The 20928-nt window shown below is 39.9% G+C and overlaps 1 protein-coding gene across 14 annotated transcripts in view; it reads left to right on the forward strand.

The window, feature by feature from the left end:
• ROBO2 (roundabout guidance receptor 2) overlaps window positions 1-20928 on the forward strand; it is a 709977-nt gene that overhangs the window by 168150 nt on the left and 520899 nt on the right. The window lies entirely within an intron of this gene.

Consider the following 20928-nt stretch of genomic DNA (forward strand, 5'->3'; position numbering starts at 1 on the left):
TGCAGAGTATAGTCAAACAGAGTGCAGTGATGTAGAGTACAGTGCAGTGCCGTAGAGTGATGCAGAGTAAAGTGCAGTGGAAGAGAGTAGTGATGTAAAGTGGCACAGCGGCATGCAGTGGCATAAAGTAGAGTGGCATAAAGTGCAGTGAGAGTAGAGTGGCATAAAGTTCAGTGGTGCCAAGGTGCAAAGTAGAGTGCAGTGGCATAGAGTGGTGCAGAAAAGAGAAGAGTGGCATAGAGCGCAGGGGCGTTGAGTGGATTTCATAGAATGCAGTGGCATAGAGTGGTGTAAAGAGCAGGGGAACAGGGTGCAAAGTAGAGTGCAGTGGAATAGAATGGTGTGGAGTCCAGCAGCATAGAGTGGTGCAGAGTAAAATAAAGTGGCTTACAGTACAGAGTAGAGTGTGGGAGGGAAAGAAGCTATAGGGATATGGGAGACAAACTAAAAACACAAGCATTCATATGCAGTACTTGAACACAAGGAAAATGAAGCTCCAAGAACGGAAGCAGTGGAGGCACGCAAGTACTTGGTCCTCGCTGAAAGTGAGGACCAAACAGAAGAAGAAGCCCTGGCACTCACATGCCTTGAAGAAGAGGGACAAAGGAAATAACAGCGACTTTGAAGCTAACAAATAGTAGGCACTGGGCGGGCTGTAAGACCACTGTGTGTAAATAACATGTCTCACAGAGACAGCGCGTGGCTGTCTAGCTGAATCCTAAAAAAAAAAAAAAAATGATCGCTTGAATGAACCAAAACCATTGATGTACCCACTCTGTTTATGATGCTCCCCATCTCTGATATATAAGTATTTGTGTAATTGCTGAATTTATATTGCCGTGTCTTGCTCAGCAACCTGTCTCAAAAATGTTGTGTTACATTCGAGCTCCTTCATGGAACCTCTGCTCTGCATTGGTTAACCCTATTCAAAGCACTGCATAATCTCACGATTTCTTATTTCCTCAATACCTAATGCTAAGATCCTGTTTATTTGTCCCATCAGAATTCGTAATACTCACATTTTAAAATATTTAACATTAGATACAAATATTTGCTCTTTCTATACCATTGGGTGCTCTCGTTCATAATGTATGGAATGAGAGATTACACTCTGCTTCATTGTTAGTTGAATTGTGTATTACTAACTTTTAGGGGAAGCCCTAATGAGGCAACTAATAAGCTTTAAATAAGTTTCACTCAAGTGAAATGTTTTCATCATTGATTGAATTAAACATTACATAAACGTTTTGCTGCTAGTGTATTTAATAAGCACTGGAATAAGGTGATCCAATTCCATCTTCGCAATTTGCCATGAAACCTTTCAGATGCCAGGAACTTAAGATGCACACATTGAAACACATGAATGACGTTTTAATGTTTTTTTCTGGCAGACTAATTAAAAGGAGCTGTTGGAAACATTTAAAAGAAATTTCTTATACATCCATACTTGGTACTTTGCAAAGGACTCCAGGGGTCTTATTACGGCCATAGCTCCATGTCGCAGTTAACATTTGTTCCCACTTGTTGTGCTCATGGAGCGCTTTGGTATGATAAAAAGAGGACACAGATGCTTTCCCAGCCACAGATCATGCCAGTGCACATTTGGGCCAGCACAATCACAAGGGGGTATTCCCTTCGTTTGCATGGAGATGTGGCCCATACAACTGAGGAAGCAGTTAGCCTCTACACCCTTGTCATATAGAGATGGTGCACAGTCAGGGTACCCCCCAAGGATGCCACTGAAAAGGAAGAAATGGGATCCCAATCATCCCCACTCAACTCTCCATCAACACATTGAAGACTGGGGAAGTCACTCACTGCAGGGGAATCCATGGCCTCCTCACCCCCCTGCACCCTCCCCTCGCCCCTCCTCGCCCCATTTCCAACACAAGCTAGGTTGCAATCTGCAAAGTCAAAACTGGACCTGCAGCTTCAAACTGTTGGTCTCTCTTCCACCTCTACTAGAGTGCTGTTCTTGTGTTTTATTTATTAAAAAAAGGTGAACAGACACCACCATGCACTGTTTCACTACAGATATCCGATATGGATCAAACATCAAAATTAACTTTGTTATTGTGTGTAGTGCTCAGTACAGATGCCACAGGGATGCTGTGAAGAGCATAGAGGCAACATAAATTCCCTTTCCATCAGGCCTGAGATCAGATATGTTCTTTGTTCTTTCATGTTCAACACTAAGATGCCGATTCCACAGACAGATATGCTCTGCAAGTGAACAAGAAAACGCAAAAACCAAGCACGATTCTTCTTCAATGGAGAGCAACAGGCGCGCACAACGCTTCGCAGCTTTTCAAGACTAACATCGCCTTTTCGCTCGCTCAAGAGGCCGATTTTCAAGCTAATGTCTTTTAACTCTTCTTCCAGACCAAACTCCTTCTTTTCATCTCTCCCAGTACAATCGAGTGTCCACTGTGGCTGGCTTCAGTGCTTGAAAGTTGAAGACTCCAAACATGTTGATCGCCTCGTACTCATTTCTGCAATTTCATGTACTTAGGCTGGAATATGACAGGCGAAAGGCTGGCCATGCATGTAGATAATACCATCATTTGCCTCCACTGTAAAGCAGATTAAGTCCGACTATGCTTTTACTGGATTGATTACGTTTGTTTAACCGCATGCTTTGTTTTCTCTATCACTTTATTATCCTGTTTCTTCTCTGTTATTGTTTAATCTGTAAATGCCTGATTATGTCCTGCTTATTAAGCACTGCATTAAATGGATCAGAGCAGTCCACTTGCAGTGGGATAACATAATTATTCCGCGTGGTCCCTGTGGAAAGGATGATTAATCTTTAGCTAAAAATGGCTAATCTCTTATCGTTGCTTAATTTATTCTTTGCACTTTGCTGGTACCAGCTTATCCAACTTGTGTATGCAAAGCTAGACCTCTGGGAAGCTGACGAGTGCTAAAATGAAGTTGAGTTAATTTTCTGTCTTGTATTTGCAGCCTTAAACTGATCAGGGCTTCCAGGGTTCCTCACCTCATTGGGCATTGAAAGCTAAAGCCTGTTACATTCATTTCTGACAACTCTATAAAATGAAATAGGTCTCTTCGCTGTATTTCAATATCACAAATATTTGTTTTTGTTGTAAATCCTTTTGTTGCATTTTCTAAAACTAACCAATAGTCGGAACCACAGTGTTTCCCACATGTAACAAGGTGTTTTATCACAGTTGCACATGGTTCACCACACGCCCCCTGCCGCAAGACACCAAATCTCATCACTGCATCTACTGTCTGTAGTAGTTGTGCTCACTTTGCAACTACTCTCTTCTTCATATAGTTTCTATTGTGTGTGATCATTTACTATTCGGCCCTCTCTTCTTCATGTAGTGTCCATTGTGTGTGATCATTTGCATGGCTGTAAGAAACCAAAGTCTTCTTGACTAGTATAATAAGTTGGTGCATTGTGTTTATTTTTGTGTGCAGTGTTTAGCTGCCAGCAGCATCTGTGAGGTAATGGTCCACTGACTTAATGTGAGACCCTCCTAGGTGAAGGACCAAAGCACAGGGTCATCATCAGTCACTATGGAGTTGTCAGGAATCTCACCACTTTCATATGGCTCAGTGTTCCCTTCTAGTATATTTTGATTTTACAGCACAATTACCATACATGTATTTCCACTCCCTCCGTACGGCATCCCCTCCCGCACATGCCATCAGTATGTGGGCACATTCTTTTGAGGTTACTCGGCATGTGGTACCAGTTAAACATGATTTTATACCAAGTTTCCAGGACACTAAGCATAGTATTCTAGGCATTAGTCATAAGCCCTCCAGTTATTGTAATGAGGCTTTTTCTCTCATCCTCTTCCATTGTTGCATGTAGGGCTATTTATGGTTAGGGAGTGTGGTCATAAAAGTATCATATATCAGTGACATCAATCCCTTTGAGGGTTCAAAATGTGTGAAGAATTATTCAAAGGTGTGAGATCTCTGGTGCCTGCTGTCTTACTCTGAGAGGTCAATACACACCGTGAAACATGGAACAACCTTGCCTTTATTGGCCCTAAGCTGGTAAAGTCTGTGAGGTAAAAACTCCAGGCATACAATTATAATGAAAACTTGTAAACAAATTGCTATATCCAGGGGAAGGCCAATAGGCCTGCCTAGACCCAAGCCCTATGTGGCTGCCCAAGTGAGAAGCGCTATGTTTATTTTGTTGAAGCACAAGAAACAATACAATTAGAGGTTTCAATTTAAGGTCGAAAATGTGAAGCAGAGAAAAGAAATTGCTTGGAAGGATCTCAAAAGGGCTGATTGTATCCTTTCATTTAACAAAACAGACTTCACCTTTCAGTTTTATGTAATTAGTCCATATAGGGTGATTAGAATGATAAGAACCAGTGACTGAAACTGTTTGAACTTATGTGTAAGTACTTAGATGTAGTTACACAGTTGATAAAGGACTCCACTTGAATAATCATATACCCCTTTACAGAACATGTTGTCGACCAATGAAAATGCACATTCTCAATTTCAAGGATAATGAATACATTGGGATTATGGTTTTACTAAAGCTAATTTGACCCATATAATCTTGTATCTTGATGGAATGTTTTGCCGTAGGGCCTGTTGCGTATCACTCCAGTGGTTGGTGGTAAGTCATAGGTTCGAAACAATTTGGATTCGGTCCTGAAAAACAGTTTGGAACAATTTAATGTTTAAAAAAAGTGTTTTGTCAGAACTGCCTTTGTGGTTTCAAAGAATTATTTGTTAAAGTTTTTGAAACATCCTAAAGGCAAAATTGTGAATAGATTATTTTAAAGACATATTAGACAAAAGGCTTTAAGAAAGAAACAAGCATTTGGTAAACTGAGGAAGAATTACCAAATACTTTCAAACATCCTTGACTGATATATTGGTTTAGAAGCCCTCCCTCTGTGTATGTTTATCCCTCTTTTGTTACCATTTCTGTACCTCCATTTTAGGATTTGCCTGCACAGCACTTGCAAAATCTCTTGTAAAGAAAAAAAAACATTAAGACTTAGGGCCCGCCCATTACTTACTTTTATTTACTGTTGATTGGCTCCGATATCACTCTTGTTTCCTTGTTTCATATGGGTCATCTCCTCCTCTCCCCCGGCTTCCTCCTGTGCTTCAGTGTTTGGTCACTGATGTGGACCTTGGACCAAGTACTGCTTGCAGTGGCCAGTGTCCTTCCACAAGCCTCAGGCTCCTGACAGTACTTTTTTGGCATGCACTGTGCAGCACCATTAGCCTGCAAAGAACACTGGATGTGGTTAAAATGTGATTTCTTGGCAATGTCTGCAATTTCCTATTAATGCTGGACATCAACTAGGCAAGTCGGTGCATTCTGGCGATCTGTACTTGATTGTTACGAATACTGCTCCTAATACTGAGAAATATATTGATGGATTCTACAGTATTGCCAAGAGCGAAACAGCACACCGAGCAGTGGTTAAAGCGGGAATGCCTGCAAGCCTTTGTGCATTAGGAGGGGCAGATTTATTGATAGTTTATAGTCCTTTGAGTGTTTATCCTAATTCCCTTTTCCCTCCATAGGCTTCTTAGGCAGAAGTATCCAGTTACCAGAAACAAACGCACTTTGGCACTTCTGCTTAAGAAAATTCTCAAGCAACACAGTCTCCTCAGTGGAACATGGAGTGGCCTTTGTGAATATTACCTTGCATACATTATGTTATTGCTTTAAGCCTTTTCAATCATTTAAACGTTGTGTGTGTTCCAGGTACACCTAAATCATGGGAAGGGTTAATAAATGCCCGACATAGAAGTTGTGGCAGACTGAGCACCGTTACTAGGAGCTTCACGACTCAGAGCAAAATAGCCCATAAGCCCAGCAGCAGCCACCTCTCCTCACCCCACCCTCATCTTTTCTCCACAAGAGAAGCAACATGTAACAGTATCTACGGCCCATGCAGTCTGCAGAACTCTGGCTTAAAGGGAAACCTGGCCCTTTAAACAGCGCCTTCACCTCCCTAGCAGCACGAAATGCTACATTTGGTTCCAAACTAGGACACTGTAGCATTGGACACCATTGCTCTTATAATGTCCCCTAAAATGAGATACTGGAAGGCATGTTGATAGTTTGTGATGTTTTCTTGATGTGCCAACTCTAATCTTGCGATGCTGGCTAAAAAAGAAAGGCCTGTGTGGTGTAAATCCTCTACCCCCGCCAGGCGATCTTTTTAAGCTGCCTATCCTCCTGCTTTCCATTCTTTTTAAACATACCCCAACTCCTCTCGCCACACATTCTTTGTTTCTCACCCTCTTATTCTTTGTCACCCCACAAACACCCCCCCCCACTATTTTAAGGCATATTGCACAGCAGCATGGGCTGCTATGGAACGTGACTTAAAACAAATAAAAGGAAGGTGCTGTGGCGCAGTAAACACGTGCTATATTGTTTTGTATTTATTACCCTTTTTTGTTAAGTACACAATCTGTAAAAACATTGACAATGCTGCTAGGTCTCACATAGGCAAAACCTATTGGCTTTGGCAATGATTGTTCTCATTACCAGGAAGCTCTGATGATTTCATCCATTTCCATCTGGATCTTGAGGGTCACATGAAAAACTCTGTAGTGAGGCAAAAAAAATTGAAAAACATTTCTTAATGGCTTTCTGTTTTGTATTTTTGTATTTTGTATGCCAGTGAAGTAAGGATGTGGTCTTTAATGGTTCCCATTAGTACCTAACGTTATCAAGAAATAAATAACACTACAGGCTATCCTAATTGAAAGAAGACACCACTGCAACAAAGCAAATATTTTCAAACCATTATACAGAAATATCAATTATAATGTTTGAAAAAACATCCTCGAGGGTTTTACTGTAGTTTGATGTGACCTTTCTATTTGAACACAAATTGAAGCATGTAAACTGCCGACATTACTGGCATGTTCTAAACATAATTGAATAAAAAAATTATGCTAACTTGCATGGATGCTCATTTCAGACAGTGCATGGCGTAATGTAGTTGAAGCATCAAGTCTAGCTTAGTTGTTTCGTGTTCTGCATGTTTTTAGATCACATTTTTGTAAACTTAATTAACGTTTGAATATTTCTGTAGCTGTGTATGAAGAATGGCACCTGGGGAAAAACTCTGGTACACAATTCCTCTACGTATACGAACATAGCCCGGCGGTAAAATGTAACTCATTGCATCAGCAAGCAGGGCTGCCTCTGGTAAAGCACCTTTACAAATATTTGCCTCATCTATTTATTCACTCTGTTGGCTTGTATGTATTTTAGTGTCAATACAGGTTAAATGTCATTGAAATTAAGAATGGACCACTTTTACTGCAGGGAATTTACTGCACTCAGATCTAAACGAGTATCATGAGTCAACTAAGTCATAGGTAATTGGGTCATTTGAGGGAGGTGGGGATGAAACTGAGGGCAAGAGTCTTATACTGAAGAAAAAAAGATAATGACACTGCTGCCTAGTTCCACTACCAATGCTGCTGGCTTAAGTTATGGAAAGAAATATTGTGAAGCAACTACAACAAGATAACACACTCTGGCAAAGCTCATATGACTGGCTATGATAAGCGGTCGAGCACGCAATCTCTCTGACGTGTTGTAATCTCTGTGGGCTTTTAACTACTCCCACCGCATGCCCATCACTATCACTCCTTCGTGGGCTTGCCTTTCAAAAAACCTTTCTTATCATTGGTAAATGCTTTATGTTTGTCCCTCATTGGGGCAGTTCTGTTACTGCCTTGGCTATCAACCTTGTTACAAGGATAATTGCACTTTTGCTGATATGTTTGCCTGCGAGTGAACTTCTTTTTCCTTTTGTGTCTCTCCTTTGTGCTCATGCTCATGGCAGCCATTGCACTTTGAATCGGCTCACTTGTGTCAACTGTATTACTTTTCATTTTCAATTTATGTGCCAAGAAAAGTCCAGTTAGAATTTTACAACGGTAATAGCTCAAACTTGAGCAAAGCGAGACCCATTGCATTGCAAATGCTTGTTATTTTTTGCAACCATGGGCAATAGGTATTTAAAATGTATTGATAAAAAGTAAAGATTCCACTTTTTAAGGGTTGGATACATTTGCTTGCAAAACAAGAAAAAATGACCCTTAAAGGAAAAAATAAATGAAAAAAAAATTAAATAAAAACTGAAAGGAAACCAGAGATTGGCAAACTTGGTTTGCCACCTAATCAGCTATTTGTTAGGCAGATGTGCACATGCACGTGAGTAAAATGCTGCCACTCCCAGCAAAACAGCTAGTGACTGAAATGCGCTGACCTAATGCCCCATGCTGTGTGCTGCAGTGAAGACCCGAAGTCACTGTGTGTTTATGCATATATTTTTATTATGAGTGTTTATGGAAAACATAAAGCTAGCCAGACACCTCCAGTTGTCTCTAGGCCACCGCTAAAAAAACTACATTTTGCATCAACGTGCTAATTTTAATAGATCTAGCACAAGTTGTTGTTAAGTCTTTCTACACAGAATTGCAATTTGGGAGTAATGCAGTAATGATCGGCAAAGAAAAAAATAAATTATTTCCGTACCTGCGTGCTACTTCTAACCTCATAGATAGGTACCTTCCTTGCAACCAAGAGACTTGACCGTCAGGGATTTTACTTACTGCTCTAAACAAAATAAGCGTTTTAATTCAGAAATGTAATTGTATTAATTTTGTAAAGGTGGTATTTTGAGTTTATTTTAGGGAAATGGCTGCACAGATGGCCAAGTAGGTAGTCCAGGTGGGCATGGATAGCATGAACATATGGCTTCTTCTTCCCCTATTTAATTGTATGTTACCTTGCAAAGGATAAGCAGAGTTAATTGAAGTAAAAAAGGAAATCGTCACTAAGGCTACTGGAGGAAGAGGCTGTAATTGTAATGTTAAGGTGTAACGCATCTATAAGTCAGCATCATTTTCCAAAGAGTTGGCATCTATTACGTATATGTGGTCACCTAGCTCAACACATACTGGGGAGAAGGGTACTAGACAGCCCCTAGAAAGATCAAATGTGGTCTTCTTGCAGGCAAAGAGGGAGAATAATGCTCCTTTGGCTTGAGAAGTGGAAATTCCTGGTACCAACTCTGGCTCACTTTACCAGAGACAACTCACATAAGCAGTGGACCATCTGGATTTTTAAGTTCTCTGGTTCTACTGCATAAGTTCTCAGACGTGGTCTTACCATATATTTAGTAGTAGACAGGGTACTGTGTAATCGATCACTCAGGTGGTCTCAGTATGTATGGTATTTACATCACACCGAAGTATATTATGTAGTTTCAGGAACCTTGTATTATGCTAGTTACATGAAATTCCCCAAACTATTCCATTTCACCACATTGTGTAATTACACCACAGTTAGTGGAAAATTATGGCCTGGATTCAACATCAACAACTAGAACGTTAGTGAATGTTGTTTGCACCAATTTCTTTTGTGATTTCATTTTTGTTTCATCTCAAAATGTTTTGATGTGAGGGCTCATTTCACACTACAATATAACAATAAATTACATAGTTACATTTCCTGTAATCATGTGTAATGTGATGTAATTTTCCTGAAATTTCTTAAACTTACAGAAAAGCAAATTATATAAATTTCACACCAAGTCATTCCCCTCAATGCCTTATCCATTGTGACATAACATTGAGAAATATATACATTTATGTATAAATGTAGTACTTTATGGGATTTCATACGCGGCATACACTATATAAAATCACAGATAGGTATGTTATTTCCATACAAGTATATTTACATATATGAAACTGTACCATTTTAAATTAAAGGAAGTTTATGAGACAGGATTGATCTAACTGCTTACATTTCCCTCTGCAGGGGTCCCTTAACTAGAACCGGTTTGTAATTAGATGAAGAATACAGATAGCAGCATTAAGATAGGAGCTCTTTTCCAATTGACCGAACACCAGACCAAGCACGAGACAGTTAGACTGTCGATAAACACATCAGCCCTTGTTTGGAATAACACGGCTGACTACTTGCTGGAAAAGAGTGTCCTAGAGACCGGTCTCCTCGTAGGTATTGATGAGAACAAGGACTTACATTATATTATATTTTTGCTACAAATACGATTGCATTCCTGTTTAGCTTATCTATTGTACAATGTACACCTTTGCTATGGATATTTTCGACAGTTTCTAAAAACAAATGTTGAATGTACCGTTTCAAGGCGTCCCTTTTAGCTGTCTTTTAAGCGTCAAAGATTATCTAAAAATAAACAGTCAGCACAGCTGTAAGGTTTGGAGGCCAATTATGATAGCTGGCTTATAGTTTGAGTGCCACATATAGGCAATCGTTTGATTTATTCCTATATTTAATTCCTATTAAAATCATCTGTAACTCATGTTTTCTGTTATAAAATGGTTCATGTATGCCCCTTTTCGTGGAAACCACTGACAAAATGTAATTTTATGACCCCCAACATAGAGAACAATGTAACATTTGCACTACTGTCTTCAAAACCTACATCAGTTGAGCTTGCATCCAGCAGCCATTATATCTTTCTTCTCAGTGGTAATGTTTTCTGTTGCACTGTTGTTTGTGCATATGTTTGGTATTTGTCACTTGTTTCCTAACTAGTGTTCATTGCTGTATGGCTTATATCTCTTTTTACTCAATCCATCACAGTGCAGATGATGATAAAGTGTGCATTGTGCAAAAGAAGCTGTGCAAAAAAGATGTTCATGGAAATTGCTTTGCACATGTACGTTTTGGGGAATACACGAGGTGTGAGGAAAGTGCTGAATAAAATTAATTCCTCATTCATTGAGATCTGTGCAGAAAAATGCAAGTAGAGAATCTTCAAATCACCTGCAACAGAACGGATGAATCACAGGTCTGCTGCAGGGAACCATAATGCAGCCAATGGAAAGCAACTTCACTTACCTCCAACCCACATTTCACCACTCATATTCATGGGAGAAGGTGTATGGTGTAGTAGTGATTTACTTTTTGCCAGTGCTCTACATTGGAAATGTACATCTAAACACTGGGAAGGAGCAAGCCCTTTCAGGCTCCCAGCTGCCAATGCCTCTTCCATAGGTGATGTGTGAGAGAGAGGAGACACACCTCTTGGGGTCAGAAGGCCTCCATCTCCACCAACGCGTGGCAGATTCATGCCGGGTTCCTCATTACCTATGGAGGCCCTAGAGAGAATGCCAGTGCAGGTTGTTCTTTGCACTGGCTGCAGATCCGCTATGGCAATTTGGATCTGCAGCCACAAAACTGTGACTTAACATATCTATCTGCATTTGAGCCCATGCAGGCATACAGGCTATTTTTTGTGGGTTTGGCCAAAATTGTTGTTACAAAGTCAATGCTGGCACTAGTGAGTCAGAAATTATCATATGATTGTGGTTTTCATCTCCTTTAAAAAAATAATTGCAGCCTATCTCTTCTGTCTGTTTCTGAAATATAATACATGCACTTAATAAATATTCAAAGTGTTAGGAACATCATATTTCACTGTTTTTTTTTTTTAATGCATTTACCCATGCACTTTCAGTATATGTGCTGAGAATATATCCCTGCTCCCTCCGTTCATGATATGTACAAGTGAACATGGCCATATTATTTATTAGGTAGGTGCTATGAAATAGGACTCTGGAGGCATTCCCACCACCGGACAACCCACCTGCATCTGCTGAGCTGCCATCACTAATTGTGATCTGATTTCCCCGCACAGTTTGCATCTGCTTTCTTTACATATTTTTGTGCCAGTGAACATCACAGCTTTCATCAAGAGTCTGGAAAGGCATTGGGATTTTCAGACTGAAGATGGGAGGCTACTGAAATTGCAAATGAATATGAGAGGTTCCTTCCTGTGCGCAAATCCAAGAAAACCTATTGGACTATTGTGTTATAGGTACAGTATTTCTAATTGTAAACGTTCTTCATTCACATTTACTCAGTAGGAACAGACATCCATCACTGACTATTTCAAGTAAAACTGGATACTGGTTATAAACTTAATTTCGAACTGCATTGTTATGGACCATATTAAATGGATTAAGTTGCTGTTTTACAAGCACACACGTGTGAAAGTTCAGTGTTTTTCTTTGTGCACCCCAGATAAAACTATTATTTCAGTGTCTTATTTTCTTTGTAACTATCTGTGGTAGACTCTGTTCTTGGTTCACTGCTTTGAGAACACTCAATCAAGGTTGGACTGTGAAATTCTGTTGCATTTACGTTACTTTTCTCAATTCCTCATAAGCAGATTTCTCGACATGACATATTTTTTCACTATAAACTTTCATATTAGCCGCAGACCACAGTACTGAAAGAACTTACATTTTACCTTTAAGGAGCCGAGGGGCCAGATGTAGCAAACGTTTGCGAATCGCAAACGGGCCGATTCGCAATTTGCGACAGTGCAAAATCGGAAATGGGATGCAAAAAGCCCATTTCCGACTCGCAAAAAGCGATGGGACCCGTTTGCGAGTCGCATCCGTTGCGACCCCATTTTGCGACCCGCAAATTGCAAGTCGCAATTTGCGAGTCGCAAACCTTATGCAATTGCAACTCGCAAATTGCGACTAGTCGCAAAAAGCCCAGTTTGCATGTCCCATTTACCACTAACTCAGAGCAGGTGGTAACCATTACCAAAGTATAAAAGGGGACCCAGAAGGCATCTGGGTTACTCAAGATGGCGGAGATATACCTGATAGCAGTGAGGAGGAGAGTCTACGCAGCCCAGCAGAGGAGGAGGAGGGGCCACAGACAGGAGAAGATATATAGAACCAGGCAGACTCTTTTTCAGCAAACTGAAGAGGAGATCTATGACAAATACCGCCTTAGCAGCACAGCCATACTAGAATTAATAGATTTACTGAAACCACAGCTAGAACACAAGACTCTGCGTGGCTGCGCCATCCCTACGCATGTGCAAGTGCTATGCGCACTGCACCTCTTGGCCTCAGGGAGCTATCAGGGGGTCATTGCCGTGGCAGGTGGGGTATCCCAAAGTGCAGTGTCAAGGTTCCTCAGGGCATTCCTAGATGCCTTAGTCACGCACATGTCTCACTTCATATACTTACCAAGGAATGAGGCAGAAATTAACAGCACCAAGCTGGACTTTTACCGCATTGTCCACTTTCCTCATGTCATAGGGTGTGTAGATGGGACACACATTCAGATATGCCCCCCTGCTAATCTGGAACACATTTTCCGCAACAGGAAGTGTACCCACTCACTCAACATACAGGTTGTTTGTGATGCCCATTATGTCATCACGGACATCGTAGCTAAGTTTCCTGGCAGTACCCATGACTCATACATTTTTAGGCATAGTGGGATACATCAACGCCTGGAACGTGGGGAATTTGGAGACGGTTACCTCCTAGGTAGAGCCACAGACACTTGCAGACATACACACAGGTCACTGTGCACGACAATCTGGACTTCCTAACCGTGTACTTTTGTGCCCAACAGGTGACAGTGCATATGCTCTCAGGCCTTGGATCATGACTCCGTTTTTAACACCCAGAACTGAATCAGAGAGGCAATACAACAGTGCACATAAGAGGACCAGGAACCTGATCGAGCGCACCTTCGGACTGCTGAAGGCAAGATTCAGATGCCTCCACTGCAGTGGAGGCGCCCTCCAATACACCCCTATTACCGCTTTCAAAATTGTGGTCGCATGCGCCATCCTCCACAACATAGCCACCCGACGTGGGCTACCTCTCACCCCTGCAGACCCAGATCCTGATGATGAAGAGCAAGAACAACCACATCGCCATCATGGGGATAGGAGTCTAGCTAATCAAGGCAGACTGAGACGGGACCACATTGCAACGCAATATTTTGGACGGTACGTGTCAACTCCCACCATACTCACCTATTAACCATTTGTTAAGTGGAACAAAAATAACTGTTTTATTAATGTCATGAAGAAACTATATACAAGTTGAAATTGTCCATGGGCAGGAAAAATGCCAACCAGTCATGTGGCACATAAACGCCATGTGCCACATGAATCTGTCCTGGCTGTTATCTATGTTCTCCTGCCCCTCCTGCCAGCCTGGCTGGTCCCTGCTGCGTCCATGGTGCTGTGCCTACCACTCCTCAGCACCCTACTGTGAGTGGCAGAGACACTGCTCACTGTTGAGCCCTCCTCCCAGGTGTATTTGTTAACTTCCTGGCTGTGATGTCATCATCATGTGCCAGGAAGTGTTTCCAGGGTGTTCTGGTATGCTTTCTGGAGTGTTCTGCTGCATCTGCAAGCAATTTTGAAGGTATTCGCAATTTGCGACACCCACTCGCTAATTGCGAGTTCGTTTTTTGCACACTCGCGAACAGCGACCTCGCAAACTGCAGACTCGCACATAGCGTTGCGAGTCCGGCTGCGAGTCGCAAAATCGGATCGCTTTTTTTTCTGGCATTCCAATTTGCGACTCGCATTTTGCGAGTCGCATCAACTCGCAAAATGCGAGTCGCAATTTTTTTTTTTGCTACATCTGGCCCCAAGTGTTGAAAAAATCATAAGTCATTTCACCAGACACGCTAAAAACCCTGTCAAGTACTTGGGGATTTCTTTGGATACAGTTCTGCAATAGATAGTAGTAGAACACACAAGTCTTTGCCAAGAGATCCATGTTTCTGTTGCTGGAACGCAGTGTGTTAAGTGGGGCCATTAGGTAAAAATCTGATTCTATCAGTGTCCTTACTGGTTCAGAAAACAATGTTTCAAATATTACCTCGCAGTAGATTTATCTGTAGTGACTGTAAATGGGTTCAGAAGCATACCTATCAGCACTTTGACATAGTTGTGCTGAAGATTTCCATCAATCTACAAGTTCCTCACAACTATTTGTGGGAGTATTTTATATAGCATCAAGGGTTGTTGAGTTATAACCTGCAATGTTCTGTATGAGACAGCAACATTGTGGTTTCGTGCTACAGTAAAATTTGTGGATTTTTGCTGATATGGAGATAAATCCATGGATCGCTGAAGAGCACAGAGTGTTCAGCAGAACTGCAACTCTAGCCCGGTTTCTGAAATAGAGGTCAGCGTGTCTTTGGTCAGCAAAAACCTGCTGGCTAACCACATGCATTTATAGCATGTGGTACTGGATCAGAAATGTAATCAGTAAACATCTGATGGATATGCATATATAAAACTTCACTTGGTTTTCCAAAAACGCATGTATTTATCATGTGCATCATGAAAAGACCTTCTGCATATATCTAATTGGCACCTTTTATACCTCTGACTGCAGGTGGTACTCCTTGATCCAAATGGCACCATAAATCAGTTTATTTCAAATATTTCTTTTTCTGTCTGATCAATTTGGCTCTTAAAATATTACTTTTTTATTCAGAAATTTCTACCATTTAAAAGACTCATCACACTTTACACATGTTTGGTTTCTTTATTTCACTGAGGTCACAAGCCATTTCTCTAGCACGTGTTCACCGTCTGACTCTCTACCCATGTTTTAGAAGCCTGATTTGTGTGGACTATGCCTTCTTAAGTTTCCTTTGCTAATAGTTATAAATCGCACCTGATCCTCCAGCGTTTCTCCATCAGAAAGGAATACTCTATCTGGAGGCTTGCACTTAGAAACATAACTAGCGTCCCTCAATTTTCTTCACTGAGAAATAGAAACAGGTTGTAAATAAATTAAAGTGGCATTGATACCTTAGGTGGGCTCCTTCCAGTGCCATATGCGCTATACTTTCATCTACTGTATGTAATTGCACACCTTAAGAACATCACTAGTGTTCTGCAGCATATTAACCCTGGGTCTCTGAAAGATATTTCATATAACCCAGTTGTCACCAGAATGGGTACGGCTTCACGGAAATGTTTCGAAAAACTTTTACATACAGCAAAATGTGAACCAATAAGAGAAAATATACCTAGTCAACTAACTGGTATTTCTTTCTGAAGTCCATGTATTACTGTTACAATGGTACCAGTGAGAATAGTGTTGCGCATCACCACAATATAATGTGCAAAACAATAAAATAGGAAAAAAAGATGGTAGTGCAACCTGTCAATTCTTGAAAAAAACTGGTGTTATCACAATTCAAAACACCGATGGGTGTTGTACGAGTGGACGGTGTGCAATTAACTCAAAGCAAACAGCACACAAATTAACAATGTCTCATTGTAGTAAGGAGACAAAAGTCCCTAGTAATATATAGTTGAAAAGTCCTGAAGTTCAATTTTTTCTTCTTGTAGAACCAGTATGTGCTGAGAACAATGGTTAGTAGCTATACACAGGCCTGGTAATAAGACAGACAACACGTGTCATCCTCCGTGGTATTTATCAAGGCTAATGTTGGCAAGTCATGGGATGCCTGTATTACAGCACAACAAATATAAAGAAATAATGTTCTAATTTCCGATGTCAGGGTGGACGTGTATTTCTCCTACTTATTTATCCAGAAGGCAGCATCTAAGCGTATGTGGAATACGGCAATCCGAACATGTTCGGGGAGTTTAGGTAGTAAATAGACTGAAGTATGTAAGAGCCCTGACTTTGATAAGCCAATGAGGTAAATTTGTAGTTTCAAACCATGCTTTTTAAACAACTGATGCTCATACCATAAGCAGTATAGTTCCTGGTATGAAAGACTTGCATCTTTAATTACTTTTAGGAAATAAATACACTGATGGAGAGGGATAGATATTACTTAGGAAACGCTGATAGTACGTGGTACAGCTACCTGACTATACCCTGCACAATGCTACATAATACTTTAATCTGCTGAGTATTATTAGCTAATCTGTTTCTCCTAAAAACATAAACCAAATTAATTGTACCTATTTTATATTGTTTACTTTTTTCCCTTCACCTACTTCTAGTGATTTTCAGTAAGTTAAATCTCTACCTGCTGCCACCAACTTAGATCTTAACAATCTGCCTTAACTCGCCTTTCACACTTATACTTCCCCCATCCACTACGTCATGAAACTCTCTTTAACCTAAAGCTTTTACTTTAAAGGGGCCAGCTACTGAATGATGTCATAATGAATGACCTAAAAAATCTTTTCTGACATCATCAAAGACGTTAACATTCTAGAATGTATATTGTAGGTCATTGCTAGTGATGAAGTACTGGGCAAAGAACACTGTTAATTTACAGGGGAAGGCCTCTTTAATTTTCAAACTATAACCAATCCTCCTTCTTCAATCTCCATCTTCGTTTATAGGCAGCAGGTACCTGGTTCAGAACAACAGGTGCCAAAGATCCTTTTACGAGCATAAACATATGGTAAAGCATTTCTCACCCAGATTATGCTTTAAATTAGGTCAGTAAAATGTTTCACCCCACATGAAGTGGTGGAGAAATAGCTGCAATCAAAACCTTTCAGACAATACAATTTAAAATGACAGCACAGTCTCATGGGTCATGCAAGGACAACTCCAGTCTGGGAAAGTTAAAGGATCTTGTTACAAACTTAGACTCAAACTCATATAGAAAATTCTCAAAACAAAGTTATAAAGATACAGAATCACCGGTGGTTAACCAAGGCGATCAAAAAGATTCAAAGAAACTAACATCAAAATTCAATAAAACAATACAAAGCATCAGAAGAATAACCTGATGAACAACAAGTACTGTTCAATTCTTTTATGCATTAAGGCAATTAAAAAATCATCTGACCTTACTTAGCGAGGGCAAGGGAAATCCCTACAGATTAGCAAATCACAAATTAACGTGCTGGGCTAAACACACGTGGACAAAAAGTAAAAAGAAATCTTACAAAAAAAGAATTTGGAAAAATGACATCTGGGGCAAAAGGCAACTAACCAAACTTGGCAAAAAGTAGGTAAAAAAGGAAGGCATCAGCATGCCGTAAGCTGGATCAAGAGTCTTCTTCTCGGATCAGGGAAACCTTCTAAGTCTCACCGAAGCATTGGAATAAAAGTTAAGGGTAGAGAGGACTGTACCTCTCAAAGTCCAAGGGTCTAGCATCAAAAGTGCGCTGAAGAACGATGAGAAGCAGAATGCTGCTAATCCATCCAGCGAACGGTATATTAAAGTTCATAGTGCAAGATGATTCTCTCATCCATCACCGCAGATGATGCAGAAGATGTAAGTCTTCAATCTTAGTCAGTCATGCGACATGGAACTGCAACATCAGTGAAGATTCCCAATACCAACATGTTGAAGCACTTGGGACCAAAGTTTAAAAGAAATGTTCATGTTTTCAAGAATGACTAAACATTATCTGCACAGTTAGGAAACAGGGGCTTGCAGGCCTCACTTAGGCTAAGCAAAGTGAATTAAAATGGCACATTCATTTATGCACATAAGGCACATATAACATTCAAAGTTTTAAATTCATCACTAGTAAGCTTTGTCAGTGTTCATATTACAGTACATTTAAAACAAAGTAACTCTGTTTATACATTGCTTTAAGTATAAGGCAGAACTGCAATCTTCAACTTGTGCATGTTAAATGGTAACCATTATCCTCTTGATATTTTTTATTGTGTTATTGTTTGCAAGCCATTAATTATCATAGAGATTCACATATAGTTGAATTAGTTGATGAAACCTAACATCTTAAGGCTATACCACCACACTTTACTCCTCTATTCTACAGTTCATTCAGATTCATATAGGCTTTCAGTGCACCACTTTACAGCAATTCTATTAGTACTTCAATTAACAAAATGCATTGTTTGTCACACATAGATGATCACTGTGACATCAGGGGTATCAATAACATTTGTACTACATCACAATAAAAAAAAATTCATTCTCCCTACTTTGCCTTTTTACTTATGAAGCATCTTGCATAACCAAAAATTCAAATGTGTTCTTTGGCAGTAGCACTACAGTGGAATACCTATAATTTAAAGCAAAAATCCCCCTACCAGCCACCAAAAGCATGTTCAAAGAGGTATTTTCAACCAACCATAATTTCCCTTAAGCCCTTCATGACTTGCATCAAGTAAACAAATCAAATCGTGGGACAGAGAAGGCTGGTAGCAGTGGTGTGAGAAATATGCTGTACCTCCCAACACAGAAATTGTATATTCCAAACAAATGTAAAGTGTGCTCAATTGGTAGCAATCACTATTCTACCAAAATAGTGCAACATACATGGAGAGAATCCCCACATATCAAATATATATGAATAACTCAGAGGACTACAAAGTTCATTGATGGTCTGCTGTCCACAGCAGGTCCAATTTATTGGTGAAACAACTATAATCCAGTCAGCGAATTGTTTCCAACATCAGAAAACAAGACATTGTGTTTTCAATATTACCTGATATTTACAGACTTCAGCCTTGAAAAAGTTGTCTAAGGCGAAACACGTGTGTTGGAAATAAAATGGCTTTTTTTCTGAAGTTGGAAATACATTTCTTTGACTGGATTAGTGTTGTTTTTCAAAACAAGTCATGACAGCTCTAAAGACTACACCCTGGATAATACATCCACAGTCTATATGGCCTTTCAAATATATGTTGTTTCATTTGCACACACTAATAATGTCATAAATAATGCTTGTGTGTAACATCTCTAAAGCATCTTGAGATGCTAAAGAAATACATGCATAATACATACATCTATAAATGTTAGGTACTAAAGTGAATAGGATAATAATTTTAACATATTGGTTTTGGAAATAACTAACAATTGAGATACTGGGACTTACATTGCCAATAGAAGCATTCAGTGTTTGAAACGAGCTAATGATGACATGTCTGGGAAAAGATAGTAAGGTTATGGAGTGATATAGCAGTTTTCTAGACTGAAGGGAGAAATCGAAATGAAACACTGATGTTTATGAATTATTGATCAGGGTTGTGTGTGATACGAAAACTCCATGGGTGACAACTTTAAAAGCTTAAAGAGACAGAAATAAGTCTATTTTTCAGAAAGAAGGACAGGCACTGGCAAGTACATATCTAAGCTTGCTGAAACAAAAAGTTTTAACATGGAACCTCGCCTGTCAATTTCTTTGTGAAGAGAAGTAAAGATCAGATTTTGAAAACATGATTTTGGTATATTTTGCACTTAATCGTCTGCCAGTTTCACATTTTTGTTTGTCTTTCTCTTCAACGTGTCTGTTTGCTCCAATGTAATTGTATGTATCCTTTGTTTAGGTGTTAAAAAAAAACAATATTTTCAAATTAAAGTACAATTAAATTGTAATCCTCTGCTAAAAACGTTTGGTAAAGCGATCTCCTTTAGGGAATTCTTATATTTTTGCAGTTATCTGATTTCAGTTGAAAATTAAATATGATACTTTGTGAAAACAGACACCTGAATTATCCTTTTGAGCACGGATGTTGGTGGCTGTTTATCCACGTTCAGGGCTGTGTCAGCATTGCTGCAAGAATTCAGAGGTATGACTCCTACCTAAGGGCCCTCCACACCAGGCGCAGAAATGTTCTCCAAATCACGTTATTGCTCACTAGGTTTGCTTCTAATAATAGTGTTTCAGTTTTCAGTGAGGTAGGGTACATATTTGAACTTGCAGAATGCAATATTTTTGTAAGGGGGTTTTCGGTATTAGAGATAGACTGATCAGCAATACAATAGTTAAATAAACACAAAGATATGTGGGTGTGTGAGGCTTCTAATTGTTTGTTGGAAGCTATAATACACCTAGAAATAGCTTTCAAATTAGGGTAGGTTCTCCATCAACTTGGAGTATGTAGAAGTATGGAGAGTGGCACAGTATATACAGGGAGTGCAGAATTATTAGGCAAATGAATATTTTGACCACATCATCCTCTTCATGCATGTTGTCTTACTCCAAGCTGTATAGGCTCGAAAGCCTACTACCAATTAAGCATATTAGGTGATGTGCATCTCTGTAATGAGAAGGGGTGTGGTCTAATGACATCAACACCCTATATCAGGTGTGCATAATTATTAGGCAACTTCCTTTCCTTTGGCAAAATGGGTCAAAAGAAGGACTTGACAGGCTCAGAAAAGTCAAAAAT

This window comes from Pleurodeles waltl, chromosome 8, assembly GCF_031143425.1.
Source record: "Pleurodeles waltl isolate 20211129_DDA chromosome 8, aPleWal1.hap1.20221129, whole genome shotgun sequence".
Taxonomy (NCBI): domain Eukaryota; kingdom Metazoa; phylum Chordata; class Amphibia; order Caudata; family Salamandridae; genus Pleurodeles; species Pleurodeles waltl.